This window comes from Haematobia irritans, chromosome 4, assembly GCF_050003625.1.
Source record: "Haematobia irritans isolate KBUSLIRL chromosome 4, ASM5000362v1, whole genome shotgun sequence".
NCBI lineage: Eukaryota > Metazoa > Arthropoda > Insecta > Diptera > Muscidae > Haematobia > Haematobia irritans.
The window spans coordinates 44,633,617-44,658,635 of record NC_134400.1 but is presented as its reverse complement, the minus strand read 5'-3'; the positions used below and the strand labels follow the sequence as shown (position 1 = coordinate 44,658,635).

At 30.4% G+C, this 25,019-nt stretch overlaps 1 protein-coding gene across 1 annotated transcript in view; it reads right to left on the bottom strand.

Annotated features, from left to right (window-relative positions):
* Positions 1 to 22,046, bottom strand: part of ZnT77C (Zinc transporter 77C) — a 76,820-nt gene extending 54,774 nt beyond the window's left edge. The window contains exon 1 of the mRNA XM_075307799.1: positions 21,593 to 22,046. The gene's annotated coding sequence lies outside the window, so the exon portion shown is untranslated. The remainder of the gene's footprint in view (positions 1 to 21,592) is intronic.
* Between the last annotated feature and the right edge of the window lie 2,973 nt (positions 22,047 to 25,019).

The window sequence follows — 25,019 nt, the reverse complement described above, 5'->3', positions numbered from 1 at the left end:
TTGGTCACAATTCAAGAATTAAGTTTTCAGAACAAACACATATAGCTTTATAAATAATAGGCCTTCCAAATTGCAATATTTTTTCTACATGCTGTTAGTACAAGTAGAAACAGAGGAAAAATGAAAGTTTTTAACATTAGGTTTAATTCGGTAGTGAAAGGGTTAAGGGCAAATTTCGTTAAAAAAATCTTTGCTGTAAAATATTTTTCTTTAAATGTAGGACACGAATCTTTAAAATTTGCGTCGTATATCTTTGAGGTAAGGAAAATTTTCCTTAAAGTAAAGAAACAATCTTAACTGAGTTATTGAATCTTTGGATTAAAGAAAAAAGCTTCAAATGTAGGCTATAATTTATTTGTAGGATTTCGCATCTTTGTTGTAACTTTATGTTTTCGAAAATAAGAAAACATGCCCTGAAAAAACAGTGAACCCACCAGGAAGAAAAATTTCGGTTAATTTTAGAAAATTTTGAATATTTTTAGAAACAGTATAACAAACGATGGCATCACGCCGATGTCATAAAAATAAGTAAATATTTTTCGACAAATTCAAGAAAATTTATTAGGCATAATTAAGTTTTTTCATTTGATAAAGAAAATTTTGTAGTTTGAAGGAAAAAATTGGAGTTCAAAGTTGCAAGAATGTCTATAGTGATATACGAAGTTCATAATGAACGCATTTGTAGTAAAATTTACAAATTTAAAGAAATATTGAACTATTTTGTGGAAGGCGCGAATTTAGTTAATGTTGAAGATTTTCATTAATCATTAATTAATGTTGAAGATTCATTAATGTTGAAGATTTTTTCACAAGTATTAAAGCCAAGTTAACCTTAGCAAACCGGAATGTGAATGAATATGTTAGAATAGCCAATTTTAAGCCGAATCACTTAACTATAAGGAAAAAACGACTTCATTGAAAAGTTCATCGACTTTTGGACAAGGAAAAAAACTTAATATCTGAGAAATACATCTTCTATGCTAAGCAAAATTTGCATTCGTATTTTAAGGACATGGAATCTTAGGCCTCACAACAAAATGTTTTTCAGTGTACGAATATGTAATGTAGTTCCTAGTCATCCGATTATTTTTTGTATTTTATTTTTAGTTTTTCTAATTTCTTTGTAATTGAGTCAACATTTTTGTGAATTATTATTTCCGAATAAACTTTTCAATTATATTTTTTATTTAAAAAAAAATATTAATTGGGATAGTTAATATTTTAAATAAAAACGTAAAAAATTCAATCATATTCTTAAGTGGCATTATTTTTAAAAAATTAATTGTATGAATTTAATTATATGAATTTTCAACTACAATGACATTTTTGTTTGGAATTATTTTGCTGAAATTTTTACTTTGAACTTAATACCGGCGTTTGAATATATCACTTCCCACCAAAAAAAAATCGGAAGTTCTTCTAAATGCACGACATTAAAATCACTTCCAAACATGTCCTCCTAAAGATGTTCTTTATTTTAACTACACAAGATTTTTTTTTGTTCAAATTTATACACCCAGAAAAAAGTGACCCCTTCTTTAAGTTAAAATGAACTCATTGTGAAGAAAGTTGAACTTCGTATAGCGCCAAAGACATTTTTATTTGTTTGAACGATGTGATTTTCGTAGAAATTAGGAATAATGCATTCCATATATTAGTTAACATTTCCCTATATTTATATACCACTATACTACAGAATGAAAAGATTTAACTAATTTGAATTCATATATGGAATGATTTTATTGAAATTTTTTCATTAATTTCGACAAATCTTACACATTTGTGGTAAAACTTTTACTTCATAATTAGAACTGCTTACCTTCGTTTTTAAATACAATTTTATTTATTTCTATAAGCAATTTTATCTTCAATAAAAGACATGTTTTATTAATATATTGAATATATTTTTTAAGAATCAACAGCATCGAATCTCTTTGAAATATTAGTTTATTATTCCACTATTTCCAATTTCCGTGTGATATTATCAACTGTAAAACGCACTTTTTCTTCTTCTTGTACTTTTCACTATTAATAAGTTGCTGCCTAACGATTTTGCCCTCCTTTTACAATTTCAATACCTACAAATATAAAAAATCATAAAACATTTTTGTTGCAAAAGGTTAGCGTCACTGAATATTACCCGATAATTGAAGATTCCAAAATGAAGACAAATGAAAGGGTTGTTATTCTGCTGGTGTTTTCTTTCTTTATACACTATCACGAACATTGATAGATTTATTTAAAAAAACGAAAATTTTTCTCACTAATTTAAAATAACAAATATTTTATATATTTTATTTGTTATTTATTATATTATTTTACCATATTATTTTTTAACAATCTCTCCGTATACCAAAACAACGCGATTCCAACTAAAAAAACAACCGACGCGCAAATATATCGATTACACCCACGCGCAAACACATCGATTACGATGACAGGTATCGATTATCTATTACAGGTAGACAATAGAAATTTAGGAAAATTTCCTATATTCTAACAAGTGTGTTTCCTTAAGTTTTGAAAGGATTGCATACTTCTTAGTACGTATGAACTAAAATATTTTTCTATGCCAAGTGTTGTTCGTATGTATGAAAAACTTTCTATTATAAAGGAAGTCGCTATTATCATTTTATAAGAAATTTTACTAATTTTGAGGAAACTTGGTTTTAGTTCGGTTTTTGTTTATTTTTACGAATGCTTTGTTATCGGTGAATAAAATTTTCTTTTTCAGTAGTAAATTCTTATACCCAGCGAAGAAAATAGTATGAATAAAATTCCATGCCTTATTCTAGTTAATGAACTATTCCTAACTGCTTACAGTTAGGATTTTTTTACTGAAACGAGTAAATTTTATTATTTTTCACAAAAATTTACCTTAATGGAAATAAAATGGATAAACTATATTGATGAAAATTTTTTCCTTTAGTTTCGAAGGCACTTTTTTCTGGGTGTATAACTCGCTTTTTTCATATTTTTAATGGGTAATTTTAATTTTTTTTAAAGGTTCAAAACAGAGTAAGAATTAATAAAATGGTACAAATTATTCAAATTTTGTCGAAAAATAGGGTTAATCCATTCTAGAAAAATTGAGAATTTTTTTAAATATTTGAGGTCAAACATTTCAGACAAGCTTTAGTATGCATTAAAAATCATAAAAAAAAATAAAAATAACAAGTATGTACGGCCGTAAGTTCGGCCAGGCCGAAGCTTATGTACCCTCCATCATGGATTGCGTAGAGACTTCTTCTAAACACTGCCATCCACAATCGAATTACTTGAGTTGCGGTAACGCTTGCCGATGGCAAGGTATCTTAAAACCTCCTAACACCGTCTTCTAAACTGTATGTAAGTCCATACGTGGTATATATTAAATCAAAAAAAGATCGATCCAATACGTATATAATTCAGTTTGACAAAGTAGACATAAAATTTTGACAAAATTTTCTACAGAAATAAAATTTTAACAAAATTTTCTATAGAAATAAAATTTTCACAAAATTTTCTATAGAAATAAAAATTTTCACAAAATTTTCTATAGAAAGAAAATTTTGACAAAAATGTCTACAGAAATAAAATTTTAACAAAATTTTCTATAGAAATAAACTTTTGACAAATTTTTCTATAAAAATAAAATCTTGGTAGATTATTTTTGGCTCGAGTGGCAACCATAATTATGAACCGAATAAAATTTGAACAAAATTTTCTATAGAAATAAAATTTTGACAATGATGAAAATTTTATTATGAACCGAATAAAATTTTAACAAAATTTTCTCTAGAAATAAAATTTTGACAAAATTTTCTATAGAAATAAAATTTTGATAGATTATTTTTGGCTCAGTGGCAAACATGATTATGAACCGATATGGACCAATTTTTGTGTGATTGGACCAATTTTGGTATGTTTGTTAGCGACCATATACTAACACCACGTTCCTAATTTGAACCGGATCGGATGAATTGTGCTCCTCCAAGAGGCTCCGGAGGTCAAATCTGGAGAACGTTTTATATGGGGGCTATATATAATTATGGACCGATATGGACCAATTTTTGCACGGTTGCTAGAGACCATATACCAATACCATGTACCAAATTTCAACCGGATCGGATGAAATTTGCTTCTCTTAGAGGCTCCGCAACCCAAATCTGGGGATCGGTTTATATGTGCGCTATATATAATTATGGACCGATATGGACCAATTTTTGCACGGTTGCTAGAGACCATATACCAATACCATGTACAAAATTTCAGCCGGATCGGATGCAATTTGCTTCTCTTTGAGGCTTCGCAAGCCAAATGTGGAGATCGGTTTATATAGGGGCTATATATAATTATGGACCGATGTGGACCACTTTTTGCATGATTGTTAGAGACCATATACCAACACCATGTACCAAATTTCAGCCGGATCGGATGACATATGCTTCTCTTAGAGGCTCCACAAGCCAAATCTGGGGATCGGTTTATATGGGGGCTATATATAATTAAGGACCGATATGGACCAATTTTTGCATGGTTGTTAGAGACCATATACCAACACCATGTAGCAAATTTCAGCCGGATCGGATGAAATATGCTTCTCTTAGAGGCTCCACAAGCCAAATCTGGGGATCGGTTTATATGGGGGCTATATATAATTATGGACCGATGTGGACCAATTTTTGCATGGTTCTTAGAGACCATATACCAACATCATGTGCCAAATTTCAGCCGGATCGGATGAAATTTGCTTCTCTTTGAGGCTCCGCAAGCCAAATCTGGGGATCGGTTTATATGGTGGCTATATACAATTATCGACCGATGTTGACCAATTTTTGCATGATTGTTAGAGACCATATACCAACACCATGTACCAAATTTTAGCCGGATCGGATGAAATATGCTTCTCTTAGAGGCTCCACAAGCCAAATCTGGGGATCGGTTTATATGGGGGCTATATATAATTATGGACCGATGTGGACCAATTTTTGCACGATTGTTAGAGACTATATACCAACACCATGTACCAAATTTCAGCCGGATCGGATGAAATATGCTTCCGTTAGAGGCTCCACAAGCCAAATCTGAGGGTCCCTTTATATGGGGGCTATACGTAAAAGTGGACCGATATGGCCCATTTTCAATACCATCCGACCTACATCGATAACAACTACTTGTGCCAAGTTTCAAGTCGATAGCTTGTTTCGTTCGGAAGTTAGCGTGATTTCAACAGACGGACGGACGGACGGACGGACGGACGGACGGACGGACGGACGGACATGCTTAGATCGACTCAGAATTTCACCACGACCCAGAATATATATACTTTATGGGGTCTTAGAGCAATATTTCGATGTGTTACAAACGGAATGACAAAGTTAATATACCCCCATCCTATGATGGAGGGTATAATTATGTTTTAATTCACATCCAAACCACTGAATTCGGATCACACCTTAAGAAGTGATGAAAATTATGCACTGAATCGGTGGACATCTGTCCTATGACAAGCCCATGTTAAATTCATCGCTTCTGCGCCAATTTTGCACCACTTCCTGATCCAAAAAGAACATTTTCACTAATTTTTTGGCGATCCTTTTTTACTGGGTTGTTTACTGTAATTCTATATAAATTTGTACTGTATCTGGATAAATTTATTTCGCGCTTTGTTTTAGTCCATAACGGTATGAAAGGTTTTGTTATAGTAACGAAATTTGTCATTAAATTAAAAAAGTTCATAAATACAATAACATTTATCAGTATTTTAATTTTTTTTATACGGAAATATTTAACACTACTAAGGAACATTTTCTTTGTCGTAAAGAAAAGTATACGATGCCCCCACACTGAAAAAAATATTGTCGTGAGGTCAATGATTTCATGTCTTTAAAATACGAATGCAAATTTTGCTTAGCATAGAAAACGCATTTCTCTAATATAAAGTTTTTTCCTTGTCCAAAAGTCGATAAACTTTTCATATCATAACATGAAAGAAATTATTTTTGGACTAAGGTCAACTTGACTTTAATAATTCAGAAAAATTCTTTAAAATTAATGAAATTGTCTTTAAATTTGCGGTCTTTTTGCATCTTGACTACAAAGCAAAAAATCGTTCAAATATAGGACACGTTTTTCAACATTTTTTTAAGACGTTCTTACACCCTCAAAAAAATCGCTTCTGTAACGTATACCCCAAACACACTTTGCTTCAAGCATATATATTTTCAGGATTGGTACAAACAAAATATTGTTTGTATTGTTCAAACATATTATGTTTCACCTTAGGGCAAACGCTGATAGTAAAAAATTTTAATGATATTTTCTTTGTGTGGATATATTTTTAAGGCACCAATTGGTTACATCCATTATTTTACTTGCAGCATACTCTCTAGGTCTCGCTTTCTAAACACATATATGTTTATAGGCTATTTCCAAATTAATATATGTTTGCATCTAAGCATATTATATTTGCAAACATTTTATGTCCCAAACATAATATGTTCTAAAATATTAACATATATGTCCCAAACATATTACGCTAGTTTATGAACATTATATGCTTGCACTTAAAAATGTTGTGTTAAAAAATTTGAGTTCCAAACATATAATTTTTACACCCAAACATATCAAAAACAGTCTTTTTCGTCCGTGTACTTGAAACATAGCATAATTTCTACTGAAAGTCGAGTCGAATTTTGAAAATAAGGTTGTCGCTAACTCATGTTTAAAGAACTTTTATAGCATATGAAGAAAACAAGCAGAAAAAACGAAAAATTGAAATTTGCTGCTAGAAGCAAGTACACAAAACTCAAATTTGAAAGAAAATTGTGTCTTAAAAGTATCCTTATTTGTATTCACCGCTTCTTTGGCTCGGAATCAATACCAAAATTTTGAAAGTAAAGACAAAATCTTTGGAACCGAGCATGCTTTTTTTCAGTGCAGAGAAGGCATATGATCACCCGAAACTTGTTTCAAGAGCATAATGCCACTTCTTCACGGAGAATATGGAACATGTATTTCCGAAAAATGTTTCCCGTGAAAAAGTAACAGTGTGATCTTGAAACCTATTTGGGGATGTCATATTCCTTCTCTGCGTGTATGTAAAAAAAATCGTTGACTCAATTTTCAAGACGAAAAAACTCCTTAAAATAAAAAGTTTAGTTAAAACTGTTCCAACATACTTTACAGTATGTACTAGATTTTACCAGGGCTGTGGAGTCGAGCCAATTTTGCCCGACTCCGACTCTAGCATTTTTCATAAGCTCGACTCCGACTCCGACTTCGGAGTCGACTCCGGGTAATATAACTAAATCTTATTTTAATACCACTAATTTGTAGTTCTATTGTGGGGGTACCGTAAGTGGATCGACATAAAGTATCGTATTTATTTATGGGTGCAAAAAAAAGGTCTTAATTTCACATTAGATGCCAATTAAACTCTATATTTCAAATTTAGGGCAATGTTTAATAAATAAAATAATGCTATAACACTGAAAAAAATATTGTCGTGAGGTCAAAGATTTCATGTCTTTAAAATACGAATATAAATTTTGCTTAGCATAGAAGACGCATTTCTCTAATATAAAGTTTTTTTCCTTCTCCAAAAGTCGATAAACTTTTCACTGAAGTCGAATTGTCCTTATAATTAAAGGATTTCACTTAAAAATGGGTATCATAACATGAAAGCAAAAATGTTTGGGCTAAGGTCAATTTGACTTTAATAATTCAGAAAAATTCTTTAAATTTAATGAATAAATTTGTTGTCTTTTTGCATCTTGACTACAAAGCAAAAAATCGTTCAAATATAGGACATGTTTTTCAACACTATTTTAAAGACTTTGTTACTTGAAACATAGCATAATTTCTACTGAAAGTCGAGTTTAATTAGGAAACTAAAGTTGTCGTTAACTTGTTTTTAAAGGACTTTAATAGCATACAACGAAAAAAAGCTGAAAAAGCTGAAAAAGCGAAAAATTAAAATTTGCTTCCTGGAAGCAAGTACACAAAACCAAAATTTAAAAGAGAATTGTGTCTTAAAATTATCCTTACTTGTATTCTCCGCGTCTTTGGCTCGGAATCAATACCAAAATTTTTAAAGTAAAGTTCAGTTCATTCAGTTCAGTCAAATACCCATCATAGTATGAGAAGATACCAACAGTATATGTATTTGTGGACCAAAATTATTGATACTATCTCAAATCCTTTAAATTTGTTGCGAACTATATAAAGTTTTATATTCCCATATGCATGAATTTGAATCTGAATCGATTTAGACAAAATTGTATATACTTCTACAAAATCTATGTACTTCAAATTTAAATCTAACGTTATGGGACGTAACACAATTTTAACAAAAAATAAAAATGCAAGGAAAGTCTAAAGTCGGGCGGGCCGATTATAATATACTCTTCACAACTTTGTATTTAGATCTACATTTTGATAAAATCTCAAATCAGACTTCTACAAAATCTCGGGCAATATTTGGGAAATATTTATAATTGTTTAGACAATTACGCAAAAATGCATTTAAGATTCATTCATTGAAAAATTTGAAAATTTGAGTCATTTCTACAAGTTTTCGACTTAGCAGTGAGTATACAATTTTGGAAAAATTTTTGTCTAGTAAATAAAATTTTGCAACATTTTCTACAGAAACAAAATTTTGACTAAATTTTCTATAGAAATAAAATTTGGCAAAATTTTTTATAGAAATCAAATTTTGACCAAATATATAGAAATAAAATTTTTATAGAAATAAAATTTGGCAAACATTTTTATAGAAATAAAAGTTTCAAAAAGTTATCAATAGAAATACAATTTAAAAAAAAATGTGTAGCAAACAAAATTTTGCAAAATTTTCTATAGAAATAAAATTTTGCAAAATAACATATTCCATAGAAACAAAATTTTGACTAAATTTTCTATAGAAATAAAATTTTGACTAAATTTTATATAGAAAAATATATTTCTATAGTAATAAAATTTCGAATACATTTTTTAAAGCAGTGAGCATCAGTAAGAAAAAAAAATTGAGAAAATTTGCTATAGAAATAAAATTTGACAATTTTTTCTTATAGAAATAAAATTTTGAAAAAATTATCAATAAAAATACAATTTTAGAAAAATTTTTGTGTAGTAAATCAAATTCTCCAAAATATTCTACAGAAACAAAATTTTGACTAAATTTTCTATAGAAATTAAATTTTGACAAAATTTTGCTAATAGAAAAATTTATTACTATAAAATTTTGGCAAAATTTGCTATAGAAATAAAATGTTGACCAAATTTTCTAATAAAAAATCTATTACTATAAAATTTTGGCAAAATTTTCTATAGAAATAAAACTTTGCCTTAAATTTTTATAGAAATAAAAGTATCGTTAGAAATAAAATTTAAAAAAAAATTGTGTAACAAACAAACTTTTGCAAAATTTTCTATAGAAATAAAATTTTGCAAAATATTCTATAGAAACAAAATTTTGACCCAATTTTCTATAGAAATAAAATTTTGACTAAATTTTCTTTAGAAAAAAATATTTCTATAGTAATACAATTTTGAATAAATTTTTTATAGAAATAAAATTTTGACAAAATTTGCTATAGAAAAAAAATTTTGACAAATCATTGTATAGAAATAACATTTTGACAAAATTTTCTATAAAAAACAACTTTGAAAAATTTTTTGTCAATATTCCACATATGTATATGGCCTTAAAATAAAATTTAAAAAAAATAATTTCGGGTATTAAAATGGATCGATCCAGCCCATCTGCTAGTCTAACATTCTAGGAAGCATCAAAAGATAGCCGTAATTGGAAGTTGATTTTCATTTACAATCATGCTGTACATTGATCGAATGAATAACGCAATGGAAACTAATTTGCGTAAAAACTTGCTTAGTTACAAGAATGTGAAGTGTTTTAAAAAATTTGGTTTAGCCGGAGTCGAGCAAAATTTTTACAACTCCGACTCCAGCAAAATCTTCAGACTCCAAGACTCCGACTCCGGCTCCACAGTCCTGGATTTTACCGTATAGATTTTTTTGTTTTCTTTTCTTGTTTTTGTGTGATAAACCCTGATTTTTTTATGAGCTAATAGACAAAGGTGAGGCATTAGAGGGTTAATGGAACTATCATCTATTGTTTTCTTTTCCATCTTATAGAAAAATTACAACAGCTGCTTTATAGCAATTATGTAATTTATATTTACAAGGAGATGGAATATTTATTGCATTTAAATTAATTTAATTCAATTAAATTGATTTTCTTATTATATGTTAGAATGAATACTCCATACTCATGCAAAGGCTATTTACGAAATTATCGCTAATTGTTTATGCTTATTAGTTGATTGTATTCAAATATTTTTTTTTTATATTTTGTGAATGATAGCAGTTGTGGTTTTCGTAATTTCAATGATAAGCCTCGAAAGCCTCAAATAATTAGTTTTTGAAATATCTTAGATAACCACTTACAAGTTGTCTTCGTTTCTATTACTATTAAGGAAAACACATGAAGAAAATTTGATCATGGTTATAACATTCATTGCAAAAAATTTTCTGTCAGAATTTCTGCATTTTTGGAAAAGTTGAGTTAAAATTTTGCAAAGGTCTACCTTTTGGTAGACCTGAATAGTCTAAGTGAGCCTGAAATTTAATCAAGCTGCCACTTTAACCTTTTAACCTACCTTTTGGCTATTTCACAATTTTGAAAATTTGTCTTTACGACTTTTTGAAACATTGGAAAGTTCGACTTTTTCAAAATTTTGAAAAGTCGACTTTTACATTATTTGTATGATTTTGTTTTGTCTTTTTTTTCACGATCACTTAAAAAAAAATAATTAAATTAACTTAAATCAAGTTTTCAAAATTTTGAAAAAATAGACTTTCTACTATTTCTATTACACTAGTTTACACTGCAAATGTACATTTGATGAGAGTTGACTTTTCTTATGTATTTTGATCTGCTGAATTTGAAAAAAAAAATGTTAAAAAATGTTTTATGGAACAGTTTTTGAGATATCCCGTTATTTTTAGTTTTTAGCTCTTTTTTTCACTAAACAAATTATATCTCGAGTTAGAAATGTCCGATTATGTTGGTACTTAAATTAAAGGTATTGAGATGAGAACAATCGTTCATAAATTAATCTGTGATAAGTTAAGAGGTTCAAAACATATCGGTGCGAAAAAGGAACATTTTCAAAAAAAAAAAAAAAAACAAGTATATACGGTCGTAAGTTCGGCCAGGCCGAAGCTTATGTACCCTCCACCATGAATTGCGTAGAAACTTCTACTGAAGACAGTCATCCACAATCGAATTACTTGGGTTGCGGTAACACTTGCCGATGGCAAGGTATCTTAAAACTTCCTAACACCGTCTTCTAAATTACAAGGTAGTCCATACGTAGTATATATTAAACTAAAAAGGCCGATTAAATACGTATATAATTAAGTTTAAAGTTTCTATAGAAATAAAATTTTGACAAAATAAAATTTTGACATTTTCTATAGAAGTAAAATTTGGAAAAAATTTTCTATAGAAATAAAATTTGGAAAAAATTTTCTATAAAAATAAAATTTTGACAAAATTTTCTATAGAAATAAAATTGTGACAAAAATTTTCTATAGAAATAAAATTTTTACAAAATTTTCTATAGAAATAAAATTTTGACAAAATTTTCTATAGAAATAACATTTTGACAATGTTTTCCATAAAAATAAAATTTTGGTAGATTATTTTTGGCTCGAGTGGCAACCATGAATATGAACCGATATGGACCAATATTTGTGTGATTGGGGATCGGCTATATATAACTATAGACCGATATGGACAAGCCAAATCGGGGGATCGCATTATATGGGGGCTATATGTAATTATGCACCGATGTGGACCAATTTTTGCATGGTTGTTAGAGACCATATACTAACACCAAGTACCAAATTTCAGCCGGATCGGATGAAATTTGGTTCTCTTAGAGGCTCCGCAAGCCAAATCGGGGGATGGGCTTATATGGGGGCTATATGTAATTATGGACCGATATGGACCAATTTTTGCACGATTGTTAGAGACCATATACTAACACCATGTACCAAATTTCAGCCGGATCGGATGAAATTTGCTTCTCTTAGAGCGATCGAAAGCCAAATTTGGGGGTCCGTTTATATGGGGGCTATACGTAAAAGTGGACCGATATGGCCCATTTGCAATACCATCAGACCTACATCAATAACAACTACTTGTGCCAAGTTTCAAGTCGATAGCTTGTTTCGTTCGGAAGTTAGCATGATTTCAACAGACGGACGGACGGACATGCTCAGATCGACTCAGAATTTCACCACGACCCAGAATATATATACATTATGGGGTCTTAGAGCAATATTTCGATGTGTTACAAACGGAATGACAAAGTTAATATACCCCCATCCTATGGTGGAGGGTATAAAAAACATGTTTTACAATGACCCTTTTCCGCCGGTAAAGTACAAACCATTGAAAATGTTATAAGACCAACTAATGGAAAAACGACCGAAAAATGACAATGTTATAAGCAATTGAATGAACAAATCCGATGTCAAATCATGCAAATATGAGCAACTCACCCACACAAAAATTCCACTCGACCACACAAAAATGCATTTTTGTGGCCCATAAACAAAGTCAATTTTTTCTGTGTATGGTTGCTTTATATGAATAATTTTAATTAAATAACATCGTAATTCAATTTAGTTTGACTTTTACTACACAAGATTATGCAGCCTAAATTGTAGGACACGCAGTTTACACAATATTGAGGACGAATTTCTCTAAAAGAATTAAATTTTAATTAAAGAAGTTTAATAATCTTTCCTTCAAAGGTTAAAGCCGGGTTACAGTCGTTTGTAATTGAACTAAGGAAAATTGTTCTTAAAGTAAAGAAGTTCAAGACACAATTTAAGTAAAATTTAATCATTTTAGAAAATTACGAACTATTTTGTACGAATATCCAATTTAGTAGAATTGTATGCTTCATTTGTGCACTGAAACAAATATTGATTTATTATAATAATAGGCAATATTAAGCAAATTTCTTAAAAAAATTAATTAAAATTAATTAAAATAAAGTTCACACTCTTAGCATTAAGATTTTTTTCTTTAAATTTCAGACACAAATCATTGAAATTTGTGCCTCTACGTTAAATTCGTATGTCTTTGAAGTGAGGCAAATTTTTTAAAGTAAATAAAAACTTTTTTGATTTAAAGAAATAATTTTTAGATTAACTGAGATATTGAATCTTTGGATAAAACAAGCTTCAAATATTGGCTAATACTTATTTGGAGGATTTTGCATCTTTGGTTAAAAGTTTTCCTTTATTAGAAATCAAGAAAATATGTATCACTTTTTGGAATCTTTCATAATTTACATTTTTAACTGGCAAAAATATAATGAAAATTCAATAAATGAGATCTGTATGCTAATTACTATTTTATGGAGCCTAGATTTAAAGCACCATAAAAATTCCTTATTTTAAAGGAGCAGTATCTTTGGCTCGGAGGGGAACATCAAAATCTTTGGATCCAATTAATTGTTTTTGGATTTTTTTCGCTTATTCATAGTTCATGTCCGAAAGTGAGCAAATTTTTTTCACATTTGGCAAATATTAACTAAAATCAACTAAATTTAATAAACTCAAATGACGTTAAATCGTCTAGAAATTTTCGTTGACTTTTTGTAATTAACTATATTAAGATACATTAACATAAGCCTAAATTACAAATGATACTGTTTCATTAAATTGAGTTTAATTAAATTAAAGTAAATTTAAATTGATTAAATATATCTAAAATAAAAGAAACTAAATAAAGTCATGTTAACTATAACTCTACAAACTAAATAGAACAAAACAAGTATGTACGGCCGTAAGTTCGGCCAGGCCGAAGCTTATGTACCCTCCATCATGGATTGCGTAGAGACTTCTTCTAAACACTGCCATCCACAATCGAATTACTTGAGTTGCGGTAACGCTTGCCGATGGCAAGGTATCTTAAAACCTCCTAACACCGTCTTCTAAACTGTATGTAAGTCCATACGTGGTATATATTAAATCAAAAAAAGATCGATCCAATACGTATATAATTCAGTTTGACAAAGTAGACATAAAATTTTGACAAAATTTTCTACAGAAATAAAATTTTAACAAAATTTTCTATAGAAATAAAATTTTCACAAAATTTTCTATAGAAATAAAAATTTTCACAAAATTTTCTATAGAAAGAAAATTTTGACAAAAATGTCTACAGAAATAAAATTTTAACAAAATTTTCTATAGAAATAAACTTTTGACAAATTTTTCTATAAAAATAAAATCTTGGTAGATTATTTTTGGCTCGAGTGGCAACCATAATTATGAACCGAATAAAATTTGAACAAAATTTTCTATAGAAATAAAATTTTGACAATGATGAAAATTTTATTATGAACCGAATAAAATTTTAACAAAATTTTCTCTAGAAATAAAATTTTGACAAAATTTTCTATAGAAATAAAATTTTGATAGATTATTTTTGGCTCAGTGGCAAACATGATTATGAACCGATATGGACCAATTTTTGTGTGATTGGACCAATTTTGGTATGTTTGTTAGCGACCATATACTAACACCACGTTCCTAATTTGAACCGGATCGGATGAATTGTGCTCCTCCAAGAGGCTCCGGAGGTCAAATCTGGAGAACGTTTTATATGGGGGCTATATATAATTATGGACCGATATGGACCAATTTTTGCACGGTTGCTAGAGACCATATACCAATACCATGTACCAAATTTCAACCGGATCGGATGAAATTTGCTTCTCTTAGAGGCTCCGCAACCCAAATCTGGGGATCGGTTTATATGTGCGCTATATATAATTATGGACCGATATGGACCAATTTTTGCACGGTTGCTAGAGACCATATACCAATACCATGTACAAAATTTCAGCCGGATCGGATGCAATTTGCTTCTCTTTGAGGCTTCGCAAGCCAAATGTGGAGATCGGTTTATATAGGGGCTATATATAATTATGGACCGATGTGGACCACTTTTTGCATGATTGTTAGAGACCATATACCAACACCATGTACCAAATTTCAGCCGGATCGGATGACATATGCTTCTCTTAGAGGCTCCACAAGCCAAATCTGGGGATCGGTTTATATGGGGGCTATATATAATTAAGGACCGATATGGACCAATTTTTGCATGGTTGTTAGAGACCATATACCAACACCATGTAGCAAATTTCAGCCGGATCGGATGAAATATGCTTCTCTTAGAGGCTCCACAAGCCAAATCTGGGGATCGGTTTATATGGGGGCTATATATAATTATGGACCGATGTGGACCAATTTTTGCATGGTTCTTAGAGACCATATACCAACATCATGTGCCAAATTTCAGCCGGATCGGATGAAATTTGCTTCTCTTTGAGGCTCCGCAAGCCAAATCTGGGGATCGGTTTATATGGTGGCTATATATAATTATCGACCGATGTTGACCAATTTTTGCATGATTGTTAGAGACCATATACCAACACCATGTACCAAATTTTAGCCGGATCGGATGAAATATGCTTCTCTTAGAGGCTCCACAAGCCAAATCTGGGGATCGGTTTATATGGGGGCTATATATAATTATGGACCGATGTGGACCAATTTTTGCACGATTGTTAGAGACTATATACCAACACCATGTACCAAATTTCAGCCGGATCGGATGAAATATGCTTCCGTTAGAGGCTCCACAAGCCAAATCTGAGGGTCCCTTTATATGGGGGCTATACGTAAAAGTGGACCGATATGGCCCATTTTCAATACCATCCGACCTACATCGATAACAACTACTTGTGCCAAGTTTCAAGTCGATAGCTTGTTTCGTTCGGAAGTTAGCGTGATTTCAACAGACGGACGGACGGACGGACGGACGGACGGACGGACGGACATGCTTAGATCGACTCAGAATTTCACCACGACCCAGAATATATATACTTTATGGGGTCTTAGAGCAATATTTCGATGTGTTACAAACGGAATGACAAAGTTAATATACCCCCATCCTATGATGGAGGGTATAAAAATAGAATCGTACATTAATTTCAGAGAATTTGCATTTTTACGAAAATTTATATTAAATACTAACTCAAGCATTGAATAAAAAATGTTACAACCTATACGTGGAAAAACTTCAAAATATTTGGTAGTTTTCAAAGACTGAAATAATTTGATGAGATTGTCACTGATAAAATAGACTATCTATGTAAAATTTCAAATTTTTACACTAATTAACTATTCAAACTACGATCATGTTGTCGTTCATTGAACATGTGGGGGCGACCAACAATCAATCAATTGGTTGGACACAACGACTAACCTTCCTATGACCTTGGGTATTTACGGACAAAACTTTTGAACCAAAAAAAATAGAAATCAAATTCCAAATCAAATAGCATTTTTATATAAAATTTATTTAGGGCTTAAAAATACTAAAATGAAACAAAATGTTTATTATTTTATAAACTATTTTTTTTTTTGTAAATTTAACCGCGTCTGAGGCCAAAGTAGATGTCAGCAAATAAAAAAAAGGGGCCAGGGACCCCAGATAAAATGCCCGGTGTAAAATGCAATAAATTGTTCAAATTCACACATACATGCACCTCAATGAATATAATAACATTTTCAAAATCGACACAACCCAAAAACCAATTTAATATGCAAAACACAAGTTCTTTTAACCGGCCAACTGCAAAATTAAAAAAAAAAACGATGACTTTATAGATTTCATCATTTTGCTGATTTTTTTGTTTTTTTTTATAAAAAGGAAAAAATGCCAACCCAAAAGAAAAATAAATCTGAAATTAAATTAATATTACCCCCGAGAAAAAATATAAAAAAAACGCTAAAAATAAAATTTAATAGCATTTATATGGAACAACGAAAATGTATATCCTGCACGGACACTCACCTTGCATTTATCGACTCATATGAAATGGTATGCATATTTACGGGAAAACGGATATACTTAATATTCTACGAATGTTGTGATTGCAATCGATCATTAAATGACAGCCACGAATTGATGATGCTAAGAAAATTTTATACTACATGAGACCAAATTCGAAAATTAATTAAACCGCAATTGAGTAAACGATATAAAGTTTAAATTTCATTAATGTTAAAATTTGATTTGATTTACAACTTGTTAGTATACTTTCAAAAAAATGTATTATATTACCAAAATTATTGTTTATTTATTTAAGAATATGTTTCTTAATAAAATGGATGTTTTTCTGAATTAATTCAATTTTCTTCAATTAAATGTAATTTACCTCAATTACATGTAATTTACTTAAAAAAAGCCTCAGAAAATATTAAAAAAAAATTATTTTTATTTTACACTGAAACATTTTTGTTATTCATATCAGCAAAAAAAACTGTCGTCCGGATAACTTATAGTCTGGACGGATCAATAGGCAGCTAAAAGAGTTCTATAATTTCTTTTATCCTTCATGATAGGATTCAATGTTATGTTAGGTTAGATATCCCTGAAAAACAGACAACGAGTTTTTTATAGCCGATTTAACTTTATTCATGAAACTTAGTCGATTTTATTTCAATTTTGCCAAATGTGAGATTATTTTTTTTTAATTACACACCAAAAAACCTTTTCTAATTCAATCACAAAATTAATTGATCCAATTAATTTTTTAATTGAAATGCCTTCAATCACGAAAATGTTAGTATCAATCACAGTTTTAATTGAGCATCAAAAAATATTTGATTAAAAAATTAATGTTGTAATTGATTCAAATAAAAATTTAATTCATGTTGATTGGAAAACATAATTAATTTTGTTATTTAAAACGTAACTATTTTCAATTACTTTCTTAACTGGCTTAGAGTTTTTAGTTTGATTACAAAATTGATTGTTTGAAATAAAGTTTTGATAAAAAAATAAAAATATTCCATCTGACTTCGTCTTCCGAATTCGATAAAAAGTTAATTGTTTCAATTAATTTTTAATTAAAAATTTTCTATCATTGACTTAATTAACTTAACGTTTCCATCTTGATCATAAAGATTATTATATCAATTATTTTTTAATTGGAACATTTTTCAACTTCAATCAACTTTTTAATTGGAAATATATAGATGATATTTCTTTCTTTGTATTTTTTGCTTACTTTAATGACGTTAACTAAAAATGAGAACAAAAAGTTTTATATAAATGAAGTACACAATGTTACTAAATATATAAATAGCTCATATTTTCCAGAAATGAGTGCAGTTTTCTGAAACTGAGGACATAAGATTCTTCATATAGCGCTAAACACATTTTAACAATTTTTAATTCAAATGAATGGCATTTTTTTAAACAACAGAAAAAAATTATTATTTTGAATAAATTTTCTTCAATTTGACAAATTATTATTAGCTTATTTGTATCATGTTCAGCGTTACCGTTGTGCCACTTTAGTGGAAAATTTGCCACTTTTTTGGTCGGTGCCATTTTTGTGCCACTAAATGTGATACTTTTTAAGATTTTGTGCCACTTTTCCAACAATGTATGCAACATTTTCAAAAGTTTAAATTTTATAGGTAGTTATCACCATAAAGATAATTGAATATTGTGCACCAACGATAAACAGCTTTGATCCATTAATTCTTATTATTACATGAACAGTTATGATTCAATTTAATTGGTAAAGCGTAATTTGAATATGGAAATTTATTATGACATTAAATATCAAGTCTACTATAAATATGAAAATGTTTATGGTTTGCATTGCAACCACAAGGAATAATTGATGATGAATTCCATAAGGCCTCAGTTTAAAAAAATTGCAATCTCTCTTTGAGACTGATTGTTCCAGTTTGACAGACTATAATCCTGAAACTGAATGCTGGAACAGTGGACAGTATTGAAGCATTTCTTCATTAGAGAAAAGTTGGAAGAAATATGTCCTAAGAAATTAGAGAAAGTATGAAAAATCCAAAATTCACTGTCAAATACCAACGAGATTTATCTTAAATTTTAGTTTATATTATGAAAAGTATGAATACCTTTAACAAAACATTCCAAAGCGAAACCTTCTAAATTGTTTATTTAATATCCTAGCAAAAAAAGCGTCGCCAAAAAAGTAATAAAAATGTTCTTTTTGGATCCGGAAGTGGTGCAAAATTGACGCAGAAGCGATGAATTTAACATGGGCTTGTCATAGGACGGAAGTCCTCCATTTTAACAGCCGCTGCACTGAATTTGCATCACTTCTTTAGGTGTGATCCGAATTCAATGTTTTGGATGTAAATTAAAAAATTCTGTCATATTTTGTCAAATAAGTAATTTTTATACTTTTTTATAATTTTTAATGGATTCTAACGCTTGTCGGAAACGTTTGACCTCAAATATTTTCAAAAATTCACAATTTTTTCAGATTGAATTTAGCATTTTTTTCGAAAAAATTTATGTTTTTTTTTATGAATTCTTACTCTGTTTTTAACCTATTTGAAACAAAAATGTTAAAATTACCCATTAAAAGTATGAAAAAACCAAGTTAAAAAAATTTAATTAAAAGAACTTCCTGGGTAGTTAAAATAAAGAACATCATTGGGAGTGCATCTTCTGGAAGTGCTTTTAAAGTTGTGTCTTTGGAAGAACTTCCAAATTTTTTTTGCTGGGATATTTAACAAAAATATTCTATTACAAATAAATATATATATATTTTTTTTGAAAAGTGTTATATTGCAATTAGTGATTTAGCAGATATCGATATTATTTGTATCTTAAAGAAATAGGCCAAAATCCAAATCACAAATAATTTCAAATAATGAAACTGAGATTATTACAGTTAAAGCTAATATACTAAAATTTTACCCGAAAATTGTGGACAAATTTTATCACGAATTAACATGAATGTCAAAAAAAATGAATAAAAGAAGATTCTTAGATCCGCATTAAGGTGAGCACTATGTTCGGTTTTCGAGTTGAAAATCGCTTTATTTTCGCGAATACTTTTCCTGAAATGGGAGCCACCGTGGTGCAATGGTTAGCATGCTCGCCTTGCATACACAAGGTCGTGGGTTCGATTCCTGCTACGACCGAACACCAAAAAGTTTTGCAGCGGTGGATTATCCCACCTCAGTAATGCTGGTGACATTTCTGAGGGTTTCAAAGCTTCGCTAAGTGGTTTCACTGGCATGTGGAGCGCCGTTCGGACTCGGCTATAAAAAGGAGGTCCCTTGTCATTGAGCTTAACATGGAATCGGGCAGCACTCAGTGATAAGAGAGAAGTTCACCACTGTGGTATCACAATGGACTGAATAGTCTAAGTGAGCCTGATACATCGGGCTGCCACATATCCTAACCTAACCTAACCTAACCTTTCCTGAAATAATCAAAATTATAAATGAAAAAAACATATTCCCATAATGTCTTTCCGAAATTTAGAGGAACAAGAAACTACGCATCAATTAAGTTAATTATCTGCTTTATATTGAACTGTTTTAATAAAGTAACCGCGAAAAATGCAACTCCAAAACAACCAAAAAAAAAACAATGATGATATAAATTATTTTGATATCGTAAATAAATTTAAAGATATAATTGAAAGGCCGCCTGATTATTTTATAAACGCTTTAAAAATAATTTTAAATAGGATTTGTTCTCCTATTTGTATGAATTCGCAAAATAAATTTTAACTTGACCTCATAGCAGTATTTATTTTTTAAGGTTGTGCCGCTTTTAGTGCTACTTTTAAATAATTTTGTCATTTTTTTTTTCGAAATTTGCCACTTTTTGAAAATTCCCAAAGGTGGCTTCACCGCAATATGGAACATCGATATTGCGGTGAAACCACTTAGAAAAACTTTGAAACACTCAGAAATTAAAAATTGTACTGACGCCATAATTTTTTTAATAAAAATAAAAAATAAAGTCAATTAAGAAAATGATCGAAAATTTTTCACTTGCTTGGATGCGCCCTCAAAAGTCAAAGAAAATTTGTAAAGTCAATTTAATTTTATTTTATTGAATGAAAAATAGTCAATTCTATTCGAAATGTCCGCAATGTGAGACATTTTTTTTTTTTTAATTTTTGCTGACTCTAAAGACATGAATTAAAAATGAGGAAAACGAGGATGAAGTAGTTCAAAATTTGCACAAATTAGATTATAATTTTCCAAAATGAGTCAATTTATTTACAACAACAAAATAATTACGTTAAATATGTGTATATATAAATTTTTTTCAAATCGATTAAAAATTTTAACTTTTTTGGACCACGTAACCACTTACAGTTTATTCCAAATTATCTAAAATAAATCCATTTCATTATCTTAAATTGCTCATTTAAGAAGGCTTCTTTGGGATCCCTCTATTGGGAAACGTTGTATGTAAACTTTCATTCGCTCAAAATGCGTTTATACACACTCACTCACACATACACACAAATACACTTTGAATGGATTTTACAAATATCATTTAGTGGGAAAATAAACATAAAAGCCCAGTCAATTGGCAACAATGCATTTCCGGTGATACACAATACCGCCGCCCAAATGATCGAAATATGAGATTTGTTTTTACATTTGAACTTACCGTTTAAATTGAATATGCGTAAAAACTTGTCGAGTAATAAAGTAGTTATTCTGGCGAAGAATTAATTACATTGTTCACTTTTTTTTCAAAGAATTTTTTGTTTATTGTAAATTATTTCTGTATCACTTTTTTATTATTTAAAAAAACATAGAAAAACGATATGCTTGTTTTATTATTTCTTTTTCGGAAATATTTCGTTTTTATAAGGTTGAATTGACTTTATTTCAAAATAATAAAAAAAAACTATTTCAATAACGTTTTTCTTCCATACACCACCAAAACCAACCACTTGTTATAATAATTTGTTTTTGTTTTCCCGTCTGCGCTTTTTTTCGTTTATTATACGATCCAAAGTGTTTGGTCGGTCTGGATATGAAGTTAACCGAATATTTTTTTTTTACAAAACAGAGGCTATATAGTACCGCTTTAGAAGCGCTCTGAAACACGAATGACGTTTCTGAGCCAAACAAATATCGCACACACGACTCGCGTATAAGAAATCCGAAAACCTCATTTAACTGTCATTGTTGTTTATTGGATGTTTTTGTTGTTGGGGATGTTCGCTTTACTGTTTTCCACCACATGGGATGGGTTTGTTATTATGTTTTTTTTTTATTTTTAGTTCGTGTGTTTGCATATGCGTGTTGTTGTTGTTGTTGTTTTCTCAACTATTATAAGATAGCTTAAACGCCAACTACCATAGAAATTACAACAACTATTGCTATACCCGAATACAATAACAAAAGGATGATGGAAAATATAGACACAGCTATCAGCACTCATCACTGATTTAGGTAATTGATGTGTGCATACAGTATTAGGCCTGTGAATTAGAGAAATTGAGGTAACAGGTATCAAATGTAAATGCCGATAGAGATTATTAATATTGTATTTTTTATGGCAGAAAATGTTTAGAGAACAACAGAAAAATATATAGAATCTCTAGATATGCTACAATAGGTAAAGGATATACGCACATCTCATAGAAAATTTTTATCAAAACACCATGCCTGTTTTGTTTTTTTGGTACGAAAAATGTTTCGTAAAGGGTGATTCTTTTGAGGTTAGGATTTTCATGCATTAGTATTTGACAGATCACGTGGGATTTCAGACATGGTGTCAAAGAGAAAGATGCTCAGTATGCTTTGACATTTCATCATGAATAGACGAACGATCTGCCACAACGTCGAATTTTCAGTGAATGGGCCCTAGAAAAGTTGGCAGAAAATCCGCTTTTTTATCGACAAATTTTGTTCAGCGATGAGGCTCATTTCTGCAAGCAAAATTGCCGCATTTGGAGTGAAGAGCAACCAGAAGCCGTTCAAGAACTGCCCATGCATCCCGAAAAATGCACTGTTTGGTGTGGTTTGTACGCTGGTGGAATCATTGGACCGTATTTTTTCAAAGATGCTGTTGGACGCAACGTTACGGTGAATGGCGATCGCTATCGTTCGATGCTAACAAACTTTTTGTTGCCAAAAATGGAAGAACTGAACTTGGTTGACATGTGGTTTCAACAAGATGGCGCTACATGCCACACAGCTCGCGATTCTATGGCCATTTTGAGGGAAAACTTCGGAGAACAATTCATCTCAAGAAATGGACCGGTAAGTTGGCCACCAAGATCATGCGATTTGACGCCTTTAGACTATTTTTTGTGGGGCTACGTCAAGTCTAAAGTCTACAGAAATAAGCCAGCAACTATTCCAGCTTTGGAAGACAACATTTCCGAAGAAATTCGGGCTATTCCGGCCGAAATGCTCGAAAAAGTTGGCCAAAATTGGACTTTCCGAATGGACCACCTAAGACGCAGCCGCGGTCAACATTTAAATGAAATTATCTTCAAAAAGTAAATGTCATGGACCAATCTAACGTTTCAAATAAAGAACCGATGAGATTTTGCAAATTTTATGCGTTTTTTTTTTTAAAAAAAAGTTATCAAGCTCTTAACAAATCACCCTTTATAAGAAAAACGTTTAAAAGAAAAAAACAGATAAAAGAACAATTTTAGAATCACATATATAAGAAAATTCGGTTTTGAGACAGCAACTAATCAATGTTCTTTTACAACGACTACTCTTGAATGCACTCCTATTAACGGAACGAAAGTACACGCAGAGAAGAAACATGATTTTCACAATCATATTCGAAGAGCAAAGTAATATGATAGGTGCTATTTTTGCGGCGACCATGTAACATTTTAACCTGCAGCCATGTTGGCTCAGTGAACATGGTTCTAAGAAAAATATAATTGTTCTCATCTAAAATGTTATTATATTGATAAAAAGAATTTTGTTTGAATGAAAATACAATGGTCACGATTTAAAATGTTATGGTATTCATTAAAAATGTTTTTCTCCTAGTTAAAAGAACATGGTCACAACCTAAAATGTTTTGATCTTTATGAAAAAACTTTTTTCATCGAGAAAAGACAACACAAAATTAAATTTATTTGTTTGTTTTTATTTATTTATAAACTAATTCATTGTTTATTTGTATTTATAATGCCGTTCAAGCAAACAGCATATATTTTTACACACTCTTTTTTTCAATTTCAACAATAAGTAATTATTCCATATTTACATCGTGCCCATCAGATGTACAAACGCAGACATCATGTAACTGCAAATTAAAATACATGATTCATATAGTAAAACGCAGAACAAAAAACAAGTACATTTTTTCAACACTTTCACTTTTTTGTGTTCATATAAAACCACGTGCCACTTCTGAATAAATAAATTAACACAAAACACGGTAAATCCATATTCTCCGTCCATTCCAAGAAACAATCAACACACGACTGACGCGCAAAATGAAAATCGTGTGTACCTGCTCAATGTTTTTATAAAATTCTTTTCGCTGCAAAAAAGTTAAAAATTAAATGGTCACGAAAAAAATTTAAATGGTCTTTATGGCCATGTCTATACTTAACCTATAAAAATACTTTTTTCGCTGTAAAAAAGTTAAAAAAAATGAATGGTCAGGTACATGATTTCCCCGACCATTTAATGGTCTCAAATTCTATCATTTAAATGATAGAACATGTTTGCGGTATTTGAGAACCTTACTTATTGCCACCATACATTTTTCTCCGCTCGAAAACTATTTTTACAAAGACAAAATACATGGTTTTCGCGACAATTACATGCTCTAGATAAGCATTAAATGAATGCGGCAACCATGTCCAAACATGGTTTTTCTGTGCGTGTAGGAAGAAGTGAAAGTTGGGATATCAAAAGCATATCATATAAAGGGTGACTGATATGGCATCCCGATGTATCAGGCTCACTTAGACTATTCAGTCCATTGTGATACCACATTGGTGAACTTCTCTCTTATCACTGAGTGCTGCCCGATTCTATGTTAAGCTCAATGATAAGGGACCTCCTTTTTATTGCCGAGTCCGAACGGCGTTCCACATTGC